The sequence below is a fragment of the Haemaphysalis longicornis genome, unplaced genomic scaffold, assembly GCF_048455015.1.
Source record: "Haemaphysalis longicornis isolate Haplotype H1 unplaced genomic scaffold, Haemaphysalis longicornis Haplotype H1 scaffold_2, whole genome shotgun sequence".
Lineage (NCBI taxonomy): Eukaryota > Metazoa > Arthropoda > Arachnida > Ixodida > Ixodidae > Haemaphysalis > Haemaphysalis longicornis.
Genome location: NW_027526295.1, coordinates 114,134,739 through 114,151,959, shown reverse-complemented (window position 1 = coordinate 114,151,959; position 17,221 = coordinate 114,134,739). Strand labels below are relative to the sequence as shown.

At 44.3% G+C, this 17,221-nt stretch overlaps 1 long non-coding RNA gene across 1 annotated transcript; it reads left to right on the top strand.

Moving 5' to 3' along the window:
* Window positions 1–689: 689 nt before the first annotated feature.
* LOC144167308 (uncharacterized) lies at window positions 690–9,946 on the top strand. The gene is made up of 3 exons (XR_013321944.1): window positions 690–1,189; window positions 4,634–4,813; window positions 9,823–9,946. It is a non-coding gene; the product is annotated as an uncharacterized LOC144167308 (long non-coding RNA).
* The last annotated feature ends 7,275 nt before the right edge of the window (window positions 9,947–17,221 follow it).

Genomic DNA, 17,221 nt, shown 5'->3' with positions numbered 1-17,221 from the left:
GGAAACTGTGGCGTGTGCCAATGCGATTTCGGACGTAATTCGCGCCGTAAGATAAAGAAATGAAAGCGAATGCAGATGCATGTACGATGTTCCTGAAAATAACGCGGATGAAGTAATTCGCGGCTAAAGATTAAAAAACAAAACAGAAGAAAGTAATGCTGATGGAATGCTGCGCAAAAGTGTTTGTACAAGTATCATCAGGATATCCGCTCCGAAGCTGGTAAGCAGAAATAAGTGTCCCGGGGACATTTTTGTCGCTACAATAAAACAGAGGAACGATACGTCGCGATCCGAAACTCACCACCTGATACATCTGAACATTAGGTTGAGTAAGCTATCAAGTTGATTAACAATGATGTATTTCCGTAGAAGATTGTCTGGCGCGTTTAGCATCAGGTAGGTTCAAAAATTATCAATTGGTTGCTATCAAATGTTTTGCTAAAAACCCGTTTCCAGCTAGGGATGATGCCGCATATCCGCATCCATTGAATTTTAGCACGGCGTCACTTGAAGATGGCAATACAATGATGCTGTAAAGTCGAGGGTTCTTGATAAATGTTTTGTTAGAAACGAACGTGCTAATAACATTTCTCAATAAACAAGAGGTTTCAGCAGGTTAACTGTTGGGGAATAGAAACACAGATACAATAAAAACAAAAATAACGAACTCAAAATGCGTTGGCAAGCGGCAAGGCACAGCATGAATAAGTTCACCTTAAAAGATAAAGGCGTCTTATGCGTATTATTTGTACCTAATCTACAGGTTTTTAACATGCTTTAACGTAGTCTCTGCTCTCTTCTTTGCACTGACAAATAACTTGATAAGCCGGGCACTCAGAGTGTAGGACAGTACGAAACCTGTTTTAGAACATGTGGTAATACGCCGCATGCAGACATCGACAGAACAATGCACTCGCTTTAGAAGAATTTAGGTGGAACGCCCGTTCTTGGAAAAGAAAAACGCGAGTCTTTATTCAGCAGATCGATCACCGAGTGTTCTGTCCCCCTATTCAACTGTACCTACTCCAAGCTTTTTCGACCCGGCAACCCTAAATCCAACTCAGTTGCGTACGTTATTTCCGCTGTGATTTAACGATTGTATGCATGGTGTAAATAGACGCAGTGATGAAAGCAACAGTCTTCCTTCTCTATCTGCTGTGCTTTCCCCTGTTACTCTGGAGTAGGACAGGTAAGCTAGTCTTTAATTAGTTCTTTAGAGTACATTTTAAAAAATTCTCACTTTCAGAAAACTTGTTTCTGAATGCCCAAAACATACCTTACCCTGAAATTTCTTGTATAGCTTCAAAAGCAACACTATTGTTGGATAGAAAAATGGATAATTATATATTTAACGATATATATTGTTGCACCAGAGACTATGTCTACAGAAGCATTCACAACAAGCGCTAGTGTATTATGCTGCTTCCACCCTGTCATCTTGTGAGCTAAGAAATTGTGTCACTATCGTATCTTCCAACCACCCCGCAGTAATCAACTGGCAAAATAAAAACAAATTACAAAAGCTACAGCAGAATGAAGTTCATAAATGCGCCAGACTGGTCTTACAAAGCAGCGGTGCTGCTTCGTAAGACTAATGCAGCAAGTGGTCCGTTGTAATTACTGAAAAAGTAGCTCTAGGCATGAGTTTTATTATGTTTCGAGGTAACACTGTTGGTGGGAGAAGCATTATTAATCCTGTCGCCATGTCTGTGAAAAAGATGAAGTTTGTGCATTTAGGAAGAAAGCCAGCAAGCAAGAGGTAGGACGCTTGAGCCACCAGCCAAAGGCAGAAATAAAAATGCGCCTGGTTATGTTTGCAATATAGTGTAAGGAAAAAGCCAAATGAGAGATGCTTCCGTTTTATTTGCCATCTCAGCTTTTTGAGTGACCAATGTATGGAATTCCACACCATGCGTCGATGTGACCGATTTCCAGGAGAGGAGCAAATATACCATTGCCCTGTTGGTGACTTTTACCAACAAACGGTTAATAACAGTGTTGTTGGCCCTACTATTGTGTACAATAGTCAGTTTATGCATCTGCTTCAATCGCATTAGTGCTTTACTTAGCTCTGTTCTCTACTTCGCAAATAGCTGCGTCCTGTATTCACATACCAGCTCCCGCCGCAACGGAACTAGTTGTTGTGATCACTGTCTCTGCGATGCAAGAAAACGGATGGAAAGGTGCGCCGGAGTTAACTACAACACCTCCACGGATGGTGCGATAACCAGGAACAAGAGCACCTGAACATTACTCACAGATAATTCGCAAACAAAGAAAGCGGGGTCACTGTCAAATGGTACGTACAGTTGAAAGGCAAACCTTTACGTAAAGTTGCAAGGGAATGTTTGGGCAAGCCACCTTTTGAATTCATAATATTATAAAAATTTGCAAAAACCCGAACATGAATTTCGAGCCACTAATCTTCTGAGGACACGGCAAGAGGTGAGGGGACGTTACAACTTCTAACGTGAATAGTTACTGCGTCATTACAGCCAATCATACTACACAAAAATTCTTTCAAACTTGCTCGGATTACGCTGTTTGGCGCATCATTTAGATGCTATGTTTATTCAAATTTAGTTGGCCTGTATTAGCTCTCCATTCTAAAAGGCACTGGAGAATCTGAAAACATTACACCATCTGGCCCTCCAAATCATTCGGCAGCGGTACTGCTTGTGTTTCACACATGAATACCCCAGAAAAATCAGCAACTCGCGAGAAAGGCTTGCTGGGTGCCCAGGGTCCCCCTAAATATTTCGCATGTGGGTAATGTGCTTAGGTGTGCCAGTATGTCATCAATTAAAAATTCAATAAAACCTTCTTATTAATATAAAATTATTATAATTATGGCAGTACAAGCTCGTTAAATTGAACTCAGGTAATTTAAACTTTTGATTAATTGAAACTTACGCCCATTCAATGGGGAAAAAACTCCCGAAAATTCAAACGCATCGGTATCCAGAATAGTTAATTCGAACTATGAATCCCTTGTTTCCATCGATCATTGCAGACGTGAACCCACAGTGATTTTAATGTGTTGCAAACCAGAATAAATCAAATTTGCTAGGCAGGCAAAACAACAAAACCGAAAAACAACAGCGTGGCTGGCGCGCGTTGTACGCATCTGTAACAGCTTATTTCACTTCTAGAGTTCGCGGACCACCAGCGCCAGTGCACCGCGCACGCCATTATTATTTACTAAACATTCTTTAGAAAATCACAGGCCACAAACGTGTAGTAGCGCTTAATTGGCGATAACGAGTACAGAGGTGACCTTTTCTTTTGTCTGCCCACGCAGTGTGGCGCGATTTTCGTTCATTCTAGCACCCGCCCTCTAATTCGACCTCCTCTTAACTGAAAGAGTTTTATGGTCCGCTTCGAGTTCGAATTAACGAGCTTTTGCTGTATTATATAAAACAATTCCCAACTGCAAGATGCCAATATTCAGTTCAAAAACTGCCGTCTAAGCATTTCGAACAAATGGTTGTGCTCTTGATAAGCGCTGAGCAAAGGTATTCAAAGATAACCCTATACCGTCTCGGGTGTGTATAAATCATAGAGTTAGGAATGGTTTTTATTTTCCATGGTGCAGAAAATTTCGGTTGATCCCTATTTTACAGGAATCGGTAAAACACTAAAGTGAACGGTGCCTTCACAGGAGCAGTTGAATGGCAAAGGAACCTTCTCCATGTGCGCAGGGTTCGCGAGCCTGACCCCGCCAGACGAAGTAACGCCGACACGCAAGGAACAAAAAATTACCGTTTTTTTCCGCGACAACAAAACCAAAGACGGCATTCGCAAAAACAGCAGCTTGAAACACCTAACGGTTACGGGAACAATGCGATAGCAGAGGGTGCCTCAATTCACACGCGTGCCCCGTACACGAAAGTGCTGTCATCAAGACGCCAACTGTTGGGACTAATTAGCGTCATGATGCGCTACTTCGCTTCGCCTCTCCTAGACGGCAGAACCATCTGAATGAGTCATAGGGAAGGACATCAGGCGCTTTCGTAGAGCTGCTCACGTCGCTGCTCATAGCGCAGTCGGTAGGGGGCCACGTACCTTCCGTTGTTGCAGAGTCCTTCAATGCTTCTCTGGTCATGAAACTCCCGGCCAAGTTTCGTGCGGGGACAAAGGCTACCGCGAGGGGCGCAACCGCAGATCGGAGGGCATCGGGCGGCCGTCGCTGCTCTGTAGCGAGGCAGGCAGGCAGGAACGCAGTAGCAGCATGCCCCTTCGCACCAAATTGTTTCACCACTCACAGAATGATAAGTCTATCCCACGACACAGAAAGCGAGAGCGCACTGCTGATAAAGCGGCGAGCGTCTGTTTTATCTTACTCCGTGATCCGTTCCCTGCCAAACGCGCTCTGACCACGCCCCTGGCTTCCCTCCGATCAACACCAGCCGCGCGGCGCGGCAGCGTACGAAGCTCTCCCATAGCGTGACGGCGACGTTTAATGACCAGAAAGGCATTGAAGGACTGTGGCTGCGGCGAGAGGGCTCGAGAGGTCATTGGCTTGAATACGGGCGCCGCAGCGTCAATGACACTTCTGTGACGGATATGGCGTCACTGAGATCTACCCGGGCATAAAACACTTTTGTACTAATATAGCCGACTTTGTGTTTAGGCCGATTTCCCACCCCCAAACGCTGCAGGAAACGACGCCTTCATGGACCATGCAGAGCTTACATTATAAGATGGGGATTCAACCGGCATAAAGGCGCTTGTGAGCAATTTATTTACGGGGGCTGTGGAGGCAATAACAATAACTTTCCAGATTGTCTCACATGTCTACTTACGTGCACTGGTAAGTGAATCAATCTTCTCTGAAAAAGTCAGCGCGCAAAGAAAAACTGAGTACCTAAAGTAAACATTTTTATCATAGAAACATTTGTTGTATGGTTCGATCTTCTGCTGTTGATGTCAGTTGTGATCGTCTTTCACCAAATAATTACGAAACATTCCAGTTTCAAGCTATTAAGGGTATCTAACCATGCTATTAGAAAATGCCTGTAAAAGAGTAGCACAGGACGAACTTTTCGGGCCAGCACTAAATTTGCAAATAACATAGATATGCAAGGAGCCAACGACCCTTTTCTTTTGGTGGGCGCGTGTGGTTATTCCTGAAATTGCATTTCCGATGCAAATTGTTAGCGTAGTTTTAGTCGTACTTGTTCCTGTGCAGTTTATCATAATGTGCTGAAACAAAATGGGTTATTTTAATTGGGAAAATACGCTGTTTCTGCAGTGCTGAATAAAGTACTACTATTATTCTCTTCGATAATACATAGGACAGGGAAATTTCAAATACCCTTTGTCGAAACGGCAACGATAAAAAACGCTAAGGTTTTCAAAAACAAGTTTAACACCACACAAATAAACCAACAAACTAGCGGAATAACATCTCACCACTTGACCACACACATAAGGTATCACTTATCCGGTCAGTTTGGTGTACTAGGATTGTTCTATGTAATGCTTTCTGGATACAAAAATTCCATTGCTTTCTCTAGCATTCAGCTATCGGCGTCATTTGAAGGAGGGGTGCACGTTCTTCCTAATTTTGCACGTCCATGCACCCCTCTGTAAATTCCAACGGCTTTGACACTGCCGCAAAGGTACAAAAGGATAGACATCGAATTCGTAACGCCAGGGACACAGGTTTGATTCCTACCATAGGAAGAGTTTTAAGTTCATGTGCAGAGAACTTTGTGGGCTCGCCTTGTTGTCGTAGCTCGCTAACGATCGATATCAAGCAACGGTAGGAATCAGGCGGGGCAGCAAAATAACGGACCAAGTAGAGCCTGGTGCACCATCGTCAAGGAGTTATGCTGGGGCTTCGAAAACCACGTGGTTTCAATAGTCATACCTGTTCGAACCTCGTTAACCGATGGCGCTTGTCATACATTTCCCCTTTGTTTAGCGCACGCAAACGGCTCGTACATTTCAGGCGAAATATTTGTATATAACCGGCAGTCCCCGCGTTCATTTAGCTAGAAATGCTCGTTGTGTTGGTTTTACGATAGTAAGCGAAAAAACCGGCCCCGCAAAAAAAAAAAAAAAAAATGGCGCGTTCAAAAATATGCAGAAAGGTTCCAGCCGCGGAAGCCTTGAAAAATGGCGCGTTCTGAATGCCTCAGGAAGGGTCCAGCCACGCAAGAAAAAAATTACTCGTTTGAAATGGCGCAAAACAGATCCAGCATACGAAACTAAAGCAAGAACAAAAAGAACAGAACTTCCGCTGGCGATTTCAGGCAGGGGGCGCGCGAGCATTGCGAAGGCGGGAAATTTGAAATGCATAATCATCAAGAGAGAACTAAGACAGGCTGGCGAAGAGATTGATGCGTTGTAGCAGTGAGCGGATAACGGTGCCAGCACCCATTATGGTGAATCACAGCTCTGCCGTTCCGACAGCTTTCACATTGAGTGGGACCGCTTTATTTTGCTTTACTTCACCGTCAACCATCGTTACAAAACTTGGCGTTCCTGCAGCGCGTTTTGTGTGCAGCCAAAACGACAGAACTTAGAGGCTGAAAGCTTCCGTGAATTGTAAAATACACCACAAGGCGCAGGTTGAAATTACCTAAGGGTGCGATAAGGCCCCCGCGTGCCAATGCTACGCATTAAAAAAAGTTTTATGTTCAGTGTCCGAACAATCGTGTAGGGAACTTACCGTAACTTATAAAAGCAAATGAAAAAAAAAAAAACACTAGACATTTGGAAGTCTTCCGATGTGTAATGCAATTGCCTGGAGATGAATTCACCTTGTTCCAATCCTTTTGAGGGGAATGGTTTTCTATGAAATCTAATAATACCCATATACCCCGAAATACACAGCTTACCCACTCAAGAACGGCTGAAAAAAAGGAATCTTATTTGTTTTTTTTAAGAAAGCTCGTGTTCAGTTGTGGGCTTATTAACGCACTGATTATTTTGAGATGTACAGGAATGGCCTCGGGCGAGTGAATACCCTGCCAACGTGGCGCTTTCTGTGCTTTAGGCATCATCCACACACATTTTGTCCACCAAATCTCAAGGAGCGAGCAGCCCACACTGCCCCAGATGCCTACTTAACATTGTTATTCAAAGACGGAGAAAAGCCCACTGATACCGTGAGGAAGATATATATGCTTAGCCTCAGTGAGCGGGCATGCTAGCAAGCGGGGGCGTGAGCAAACGCGGAGCATTAGCGCTTTCGGAAAACCCCAAATCTGCGAACTCGTGAACGCAACATGTTACTTGAGAATGTCGTCGTGTAAATAAACGGATAGGAAACGATTTCGTTCTGATTTACTTTCGTATGACGGGTGTGGGCGCGACAACAGCTTCGGAGGTTTTGAGAGGCGGTGAGGCTGTCTCATTTCGCTGTATTACGCCATGTGGCGCATTGTATATGAGAAAAGCACTGGCACAGCATGTGAGCTGTGAAAAGGCTGCTGCAACCGGTCTTTTCACACAGCTTGAATGCGGCGCTGACAAAACAGAGTTAGCGATTCCCACACCATACCCTCCAGTTCTGTGAGAGGACGGGTACTTACTTCTTAATGTGTCAGTGATAATATTATTTTTGAATATTTTTAAGAAGGAAGGAAAAATACGTCGACGCCTACCCATAAACATCACCAAACAAAAAAATATTCTCCACTTTAGTTAACAACCGACGCATTACTGCGCGCCCCCCGAGACTTTTGACTGGCGCGTGGGGCGCCAGGGCATAATTCGTGAATAAATTATCACTCATTTTTCAAAGGTGCGTTATAAGCAACCTCTATACAGCGCTGGGAATATAGTTAGTATTTGGTGCCCCAAGCTGTGACGATGCCAAAAGGACAGCTTACATTCAAGGCGCAAAAGAAAACGCCCACGTGTTCGAGTCTTCGGCGCGCGTTTAAGATTCCCAGGTGGTCGAAGCTGCTCCCGAGACATCCACTACAGCGCGCCTCATCGCCTGTGTAGGGTCGGCTCTTTAAGCCTCATAATAATAACATTCAACACATCAACGTCACAGAAAGACACACGCCAGGAAACGAGCTAGTCCCTGCTAAAGATGGACTGATTGTGAGCAAGCGCGAAGCGCCAGGGTGTGATAAACGGGCATCATAATGGACCAGGGAAACGTTAGGGCGATTTTCAATTATTTGCTTGCATTCTCGATTGGGCAAAATGTTTATGCGAGTTCCCTATCTGTCGCTCTTGATGTCAACCGTAGCTCTACGGGTGCCACATTTAAAGGAGCCATGAAGACAAAATACAAGTTGGGTTTATTAGAAAGACTGCTTAGTCCCGATAACAATGATACCAATATCGTCGCAATCTTCGAACAAATAACGGAGATATTAAAGAAAACGTGTGAAGCAGTCGTGACCCCCTAGCAAATTTCCCGAAACTTTTCTATGACGTCACGGAACCTTGTTCGTGCGATTGGCGGCCGCCTAACTGACTTGTCGCAACGACACATGACTGGACGTCTGTAAGGGGGCCTCTAGTTCCATTTGACCGCATCACTTGAATGCTAACGTGCACTTAACGCACTGAAAATTATATTTTATTGTTGGGCCGTATGACGTCATTCTTGCTCATAACACGTCACTGGGGCGCAAAATTTGAAAGTTTTAAATACTTCTTGCTTTTTTTTCGTAAAAAACATAAACATCTTTTGTGGCTATAATGGAACTGAGTGAGATACTGAATCCTAGTTGTTTCAAATTAAACGAAGCTGTATTTTCTCTTCATGGCTCCTTTAAGATCTCGCAAGAATTGTCCATATGGCGTCAGATATAACAATTGAACAAGGCGTATTTTCAACGCCTGTGAGACGCCAATTGAGGCACAGAAATTGAGTTTCTCAAAAATCCGCTTTTAGGGCGTGTGCATTGGTTTCCTCCTCTGCTTGCCAGTCATTATCCCCATACCACCATTAATTGCTTTGTCTTGCACATACAATTATTGGGTCAGTTAACACTGGCCAAAAGCAATAAAATGCGCTACGGCACTATATTCTTGTTGAAATCACATTGTAAAATATGCAAAACCACTCTAAACAGGAGCGCTCACATCAGATTTGTAAATCACACCAGATTTCTGTACCCCAGGCTTCTTATCGGTCGTTTAAATTCGAAACGGCTACTCCTTCTCAAAACTTCTTTTAGAAGAGGCGGTTTAATTACGGCCATTGCAATGGCCACGTCTAGTATACGGACAAAATAAGCAGTCATCCAACTTAATATACGTACATTGAATAACGAGTCGCTGTATTTTTACAAATTTTCATGGTAATAGGTTAAATAATTTGTAAATAATATGAAGAAACGTGAGGTGCTGTGTGATGTATGCCGCAACATGGAATTTGTTTCTTACAGCTGACCCTAATAGCACGTAACTTTTCTCCCGCATAATTACAGTGTTACAAGCTTCTTGCACTTATCCAACGTTCATACTCAATTATTTATTTAAGCATTTGCATTCCAGAACTCCGAATAATACAGACCCTAAGTTGCCCGCCGGAGCCGCAAAATTTTTTGTATAACCACTCGGTGGGTCGAGCCTACTCCCGCCGGAAGATATGTGCTTAAATCAGTCAATGTGAGCGCGGCATCGGTGCAGCTTTTCGGTCCATAACAAACCTTGTATATTGGGATGCTAGATACAGAAATGGGGCTGTCAAATGATATAATAAAAGGCGCGCAATTCTGTATTTTTACAGTGGGTCGTCAGTGCTGGCTAAAAAATGCTACTTGATATAAACAAGTGGACCCTTTCGTATATTGTTATTTTTCAGTATTTCTTCGTAACTCTCCACCTGCTCTTTTTTTCCAGGAAATCCCAACGTAACTTATCGCTGCCTTCCGCACCGATATGGAAATGCGTTTAAACCCAGGCCTCCACACTGGGGATGGGCACCCCAGCCCATTCAAACACACTGGGGATAACCAGTGGTAGTCCCAATGCAATCTTATTTATATAAATAAATACGATAATCATATAAAAGATTCCGCCTTCCACAGTCCGCCGGGAAAAGATTGAGTCTTCCACAGTCCACGGCGAGTTGCGATTCATAATCGAAGATATAGCCAAGAATTGCGAAACATTGAATAGCCGATTATGTTACAATTTTTTGCGAAGGAAAGTTTGACATCCACCTAAATGCAGCCAACTGCTAAAAAGAAAAGCTAAGCAGCTTTCTCAGAAACTTCGCAGTTGAAGAAAAATTCGTCCTTGTCCATGATTCGAACCCGGGACCACGGCTTTTAGATGAGCGTAGGTGTGTTTAGGTGGATGTCAAACTTTCCTTCGCAGAAATTTACTCCACCTTGGCGATTTTCCCTAAATATGTTCGACGATGTTACAATCCAAAGAAAGGTAGTTATAACACTTCATTATTCAAATTTTATTAAGCATGTGGTTGGGACGTTTCCAAGCAAGTGCACTTGTAAGAGAGATTGAATTTAACATAACGTACACTCTGGTCCATAACGAGGTCATACTCAATAAAAAGGCCGGCTCACTTAAAAGAACTTCGCTGCAAACTAAAAATTATGCCGCCTTAACGTTTCCCCCTCCCCCCCCCCACAAAAAATCAATCTTGTCAGCAATGAAGAAAGATGCTAGAGTGGCATAGCTAAACCCCTTAATAGTACTTTCTGATGACGTACATCCTTATGTTGCCCAGCACTACAATGCCGGCATTACATAAGGTTATTCATTTGTTGTCGGTGCTGAGTATCATTTCATTGCGCTGCAGTAATGGTTTTCTGGGATTAATACGCAGATCACTCTGATTTTGTACGTATCCAGTGACGTCTATGCTGACTAACGTCAGCATAGACGTATAAATGTAGAATGTGTGACAATTTTGTAGAAAAGTTTGCTTCAAACAATATCCTTCATGGCCCGAATCGAATTGACTGCAGTAATAAAAGGCACTATTTTGTAGAATCAAGCATTTATTTTGTATATGTGGTTTAATTATTCACAGATAAAGCACCATCGAAACACTAATATTCTGCAGAATGAGCGTAATAACAATGGCCAATAAGGATTTCCAGCACTCTGCGCAATTAACACGTAACTATATCTCCGTTGATGTAATCGGAAGTCCAGTATTAGACCTGCTGGGTTGTGTAAAAATAATATAATTGATTGATGAAAGAATCAACCAACACTAACCAAGATGTGTTCTTTAAGTGGACAAAGCCATCGCCTTAGTTTTGAGTCACGAAAGAATAAGGATTTTACCTGGAATGTTTTCATGGCCATGACTGCAGACAACCGTTAAAAAGGGAAAGGAGCAAAGGTACAAGACCTCGAAAGATTCCCTTGCTCTCGCAAAAGAATTGGTTATATCTGCGTACGCAAATTCATAATTTCTCGTAGGTTGTGATATTAAGCGGGCTGGCTAATGAGCTAACGGTGGTATAATATTGGCGCAAATTAAAATTCATCTAAAACAAACATTTACATCCTATGTAAAAATCCCAAACTCCATTATCCTTGGTAATGTGTCCTATAGAGTGTGTTATGTGCTATGAGATGAAGGTTGGATATGTATGCTGACGGCGCTGTAAAAGCGAAATGGCGAGTTGGACGTGTGCCACTCGGAGTAGTTAGAAATGGCCCTTGCCGAATCTGCTCAGTGAGCTGTGAGAAACGTCTCTACGTCCGCAGCCTTCGCACCTCCTTTGGGATTGGCCAATTGTCAGTGGACTGCTGACAGCAATTTATTACCTTGTGCAATTTTCTCCAATGGGTCATAATTTTGTATATCTAGCCCTAACCTAAATAACCAAATGTTTAGTGTATAGCACATGAATCAACAAATACAATGTTTTGTCACGATGGAGATAAAGGTACATGACGTCATATTCGAATGCGTAATGATAGTCTTATCGTTAGGTCGCCACATACTTCGACATTGTGCGTCTTTAGTGTTACATTGGCGAAGGCGTCGCCGAACTGGGCTCCGTCGCCTCCGTCATGAAGTGGTAGCGTGGTGGTCGATCAGCCAGAAAGAGTAGCTGCATTGGTTATGGCGGCAAAACACCGAAGGCCAAATTCCACTAGCTTACTGCATGGCGAGAGATGATCAGCGACGATACACGAACATCACCTTTCCGGGCGAGCTTACGTCAAGGATTGAGCAGAGCGACAGCGAGATCGGATGATGTCAATCGAATACGTTCTGCTCTCGGAGGGGCCGCGTAGCTTTTGTAGAAAGGGGTCAGAAGGATTGGGGTTGAGCTGTGGGAAAAATCATATGAGCCCTGCTTACCTGTACCAGCCGGTTCAATTGATCCCAAGATGACGTGGTACATAAGGCCCCGCTGGACTTGCTTGTCGAACGGTGGTGTTTCTGTGCAGCAGGCGTAGACGAACAGTCTAGGGAGCGCGTGCAATGTAGCGATACGTCCTGCAATGTCCTGAATAACTCCCTTCGTGCCTGGCACAGTCGTCATGTTGGAAAACGAAGGGTTGAGCGCATCTCATCGAGCACTGACCCAAACTCTTCAATATATCAATCATTCTTCTGAAGCCCTCATGCAATCCTTAGAAAGTATATGCCTCCACACAGCTAGACAGATTGCTTTTCCTCCCTACACAGGCCAGCCAAACCGGGACATTGATCGAGATTTTCAACTTCACGAACTCCGCCCATCTCTTTCCGAATGAAACAAAAACCCCGGGCCCCGATCATGTGACCTAACGTCTCTTAGCCAACTTGGATATTGACGCAGTGAAACATATGCAGCATATTGTTACGCGGCAGAACAACGATTAGGCAAACCATAATTGATGAAGCGATGATTTTAGTAGTTGTCAGCCATCTCGAGCACGGCTATGTCGCCCGATGTGCTTCATCTTCTTTGAATGTGGGCAATCATGGCGGCATGTGTAATTGTGCACTTCGCCTCTTCCTCGTGACAATAATAATGCCCATTGAAAATCCGGAAAACTTCCCCCACAATGAGAAACAACAGAGATCCGCTTTATCCCGAAGCATAACAAGTCCCCGCACGCGGAAAACCTTCGTACGATTTGTTTAGCATCTTGAGTGGGTGAATCGGTAGAACGCCTGTTACTCCGACCTCTGCAACTCTACCTAGAAGACAATGATCTCATCGCAAACTATGTATGGTTTCAGAAATCTGTGCACGCAAGACGTCCTCTTTCGCATAAAGAAATATTCACATACCAGCCTCCCGAAATTAACCCGTTGCAATTATTACATACGACCTAAAGGGAGCCTTTGATAACGTCTTTCATTCTGCCATCCCCTTCCGTCTCAACGAAACAGGCTGTGAGTTGAGTACTTACTCTTACATTGCCGAATTTGTCACCCAAAGACAGGCGATCCTAAAAGCAGGTGATGACAAAATTGATCCCATCTTCCTAGGATATTCAGGCAGTCCTCAAGGTTCTCTTCTTTTACCTTTACTTTCTAATATTGCTCTCCTAGACCCCTCGTCAGCTTAACGTTATTCACACGTTCATCACGCACTGCACGCGGATGATATTACCATTTGGACTGACACGGGTCTTTAGGTGATATTCAAGATATGTTTCCAAAAGCCGCTGGCAGTGAGAAACAATAGGCATGAGCTAGGTGGCGAGTTGGGCTATTTGGTGAACAGTTTTCAACTGTGGAGTGTTTTGGTCGTGTTAGTATGTCATTGACTGGTGTGGGCGCGTGCCGTGGAGAAGGGTGATTCTGCGTATGATAAGTAGTTAAAACGTCTTTCGATTAAATTATGTTGAAATTCAGGGCTTGTACTATTCACTTCTGTCTTAATTGTGTCCCTGTTGTTTTGCAATGTTGCCCAAGATGATATAACTCATCTATTGGCCTTTTCTGTTCCGCTCAAAAATCTCACATCATCATTCAATATAAAATTCCCCCGGCATCCAATAAAAAAGTCAGTTCAAATTACCCTCGATGGTCAGCTCAGATATCCCAGACTTTCCCTCAAGATACTTGGTGTTACTGTCCAGGCTAATACACGGATCAGTCAGACAGTACACAAGCTCACCATATTATTCACTGAAGTCACCCACATGCTTTGCCGCATCTCCAATCGACATCCGGGGATTGAGGAGGAAGACCAGCTCCGGCTTATCCGCGCCTTCCTCATATCACGGGTCGTCTACATCCCCCCTACCTAACTGTCAGCAAACGTGACACGGAAGCCATTATTCGCCTCAGCCGCAAAGCTGTAAAAAACTCTTAATCTCCCTATGTCCTCCGCAACAACTAAACTGCTCAAAAAACACATTTATAACTCGGTCTCGGAAATCGTCGAAGGGCATCTTTTCTGTCAATGTCTCCGCCTAACTCGAACACTAACAGAGCGGACAGTTTTACAGAGCCTCAAAATGTCAACTTCTCACACCATAGGCAGACAACCTTTTTCCCATAATTGGCGTAAATCCATTCATATCTGCCCTCTTCCAAAAAACTTGCATACCACTTTGCGCTCCAGTCGTCGCCACGATCGTAGCCAAGCCCAGGGACAAATCTACGGAAACAATCCTAATGTTTCAAACACAGGTGCTAACCCTTACTCCAATCCGCCCCGCACTTAGCCATGGTAACCACCAAAGACAAGATCGACACCTGCGCCTCAATAAAGACCTCATCTGTCTTGACCGCGAAAGAACATTCTGTGGCCCTCGCCATCCCTCAAACTCCCGCAACGCTTGTAATTATGGACTGTCAAGCCGCCTGTCGCAGTTTTTTAACAGCTTGCGTGGCCTGTACTACATGGAAGCTCCTGACCTAAAAGGATCCCAATAGGAAGATCGGCATCACGTGTACCCTGGGAAAGTCCTCACTAACGGGCAATAATTTTTCCCATAGACAAGCTTGCGAACTCTCCTCTGAGGCCTCTGGTGAAACACCGAGTCTCGTTCCCCTGCTCACATTTCAAGACATTTCTCAACCTTACCGCACTTCAAGACAACATTTTCCAACTCGTCACTCACAGATTACTAAAAGGGAAAGAGTGATTCTGCGGGGGCTTTATACACACGCCTTTCCTCACCCGAATAGACTACATCGGATATACCCCGACTAATATCCTGCAACATGTAACTTCTGGCCAAACACGTGTACAATCATACACACGATCTTGGGGTGCGCATATAACCTAGCCATCCCGCGATTACCCACTTCCCTTCCCCTCCCTGAGCTGTGGGTGAACCTCACGACCAGCGCCGGCGTTGATGCGCAGCATCTCCTATACTCGGTGACAACTTAAGAACGGCACTAAAAGTTGCCGCTGTGCCTTATCACCGTAGCCGGATGTTTCTCCGCGCGGCGCAAGTAGGGCGTTACTGGAAGATTTTTTGAACATGGCGTGAGCCGTTCCCGTGATTTTTTGGACTTAGTATGCTTATAAACGACTTGAGTGACGACAAACACACTGCGTGAGACAAAGCAGACGATATCACGCATTCATAGCGAACCCCTTTCAGAACGCGCGCGCACTGACGTCACGGGTCCGGCGCTTTGGTGGAGTGATACACTACATGAGGTGGTGCCGTTCTTGAGTTGTAACCGAGTATAGTGTCCACGGCTGAGACAGCACGGTCGTCCCATGATCTCCTAGACTGAGTGATCGCTTCCACTTCACCAGGCTCCCAGTAATGTTTTTCTTCTCCATCCTCCTGCCTTGATTTGCTTCCCCGGTAAACGAATTTCAAATATGTATTATCCCTTAGGATAAAAAACTTTTGCCATGGGAAAGGCCATACGGTAAATAAATAAAATATACCGGAACAGAAAAGGCTGCAGTATTAGCTAAGACAGTGTGTGCACTATCTCAAACTTAGTGCACAAATGAAACAGGAACAGCAATAGCTCTGGGAAACACTTGCATTCCTGAATTTTTTCGTAGGTTTGAACCATACCGGAAATACTAGGCAAGCAACGGGAGAAAACAATATTTTATTAAATGTACTTCTCTCGCCGCTCTACAAATTTATTTATAGATGGTTCCAAACCATTTTGTTATGCAGTTTGTGGGAAACCCAGGCCGCGATTTGACGCGTGTGCTCCGTTCTAACCATATTTCGAGGCTACGTCAACCAGATTCAAATGGCACTTTTTCAAAAGATATTTTGGGGTGGTTGTCTACATAGCTCCCAAACGCTTTACACCCTTCTAGACCAACGCCCAAGATGAGCGATGAGAGCGCCTCCACGTCGTTTGCGAGCAGTAAATAAAGTAATCAACGGATAAAACAATGCTCGCCAAAATAGTGCCAGGTGATTTTCTCCTTAGGTTCCACAGCGTCTTTGAATTCCCGGCATATCTTCAGGCTTTACTGCGCGTAGAGCGAAGGCGAAATGTTACAATTTCCGCCGAGATTTATTTACTGAAGCCAATAAAAATGTTTGTAGCAAGTAAGACGCCTGCGGGCCCCGCCTGCACGTTCGGGCAAGCCACGCGCAAACAATGATAGTATCATGTCAGAGATTCGCGCCCGAGGCCGAGCAGGTGCAACTTCTGCAGCGGCGTGGTTAGGGCCCTATACATTAGCGCCATCTACCGGCGTTACAGAAAAGGGCCGGAGCGACGAACAAGGTGTGGTCGCTGTGCCATGCACAGTGTCAGCAACTAAACTACTTTGTACACCATGTTAAGAACACACGCTGCTCATTTGGTAGTTGACACACAAACTATAAGTTTGATAGTGTGTAATAGACACACTATTTAAAATTTCAAGGCAGATATCGGATGCTTTTTAGATCCCCCGTTAAAAAGACGATTGTGTCAGTCACCCATTCGCTGTCTTGTTCGATATGGGAATGTGGCTGCTGTCGTAGTCGTTTCTAGTTACGGAGCATTTCACGCGGTTTATGGGTGCGCTCTAAAGGGTCTTTTGTGAAGTGATTTCGCAGTTGTATGGGCTTTGTATGCGTTTTTTCGAACCACTAAAATTTTTAGCAAGAGAGCGATCGTGCGTCTGTTCCTGTGTCCCCATTTGTTTTGGAAACTGCAATCATAAATCTGTGCCAATTTAATCTTCTCCGCTAGAAAATGCCAGTTCAGTTTCTTGAACAAAAATTTCCGGCCATTTAGCAAAATTTTCATGGGGTTGTCACTCAGCTCTAAAGCTTTTGGCCACTTGGTGAAGCAATGTCAACAGACAGATCTCGTGTTTCAAGGGTCCAGAACACTTAACTGGGCAGTAATGGCAATGAGCAATACCGTAAAGTG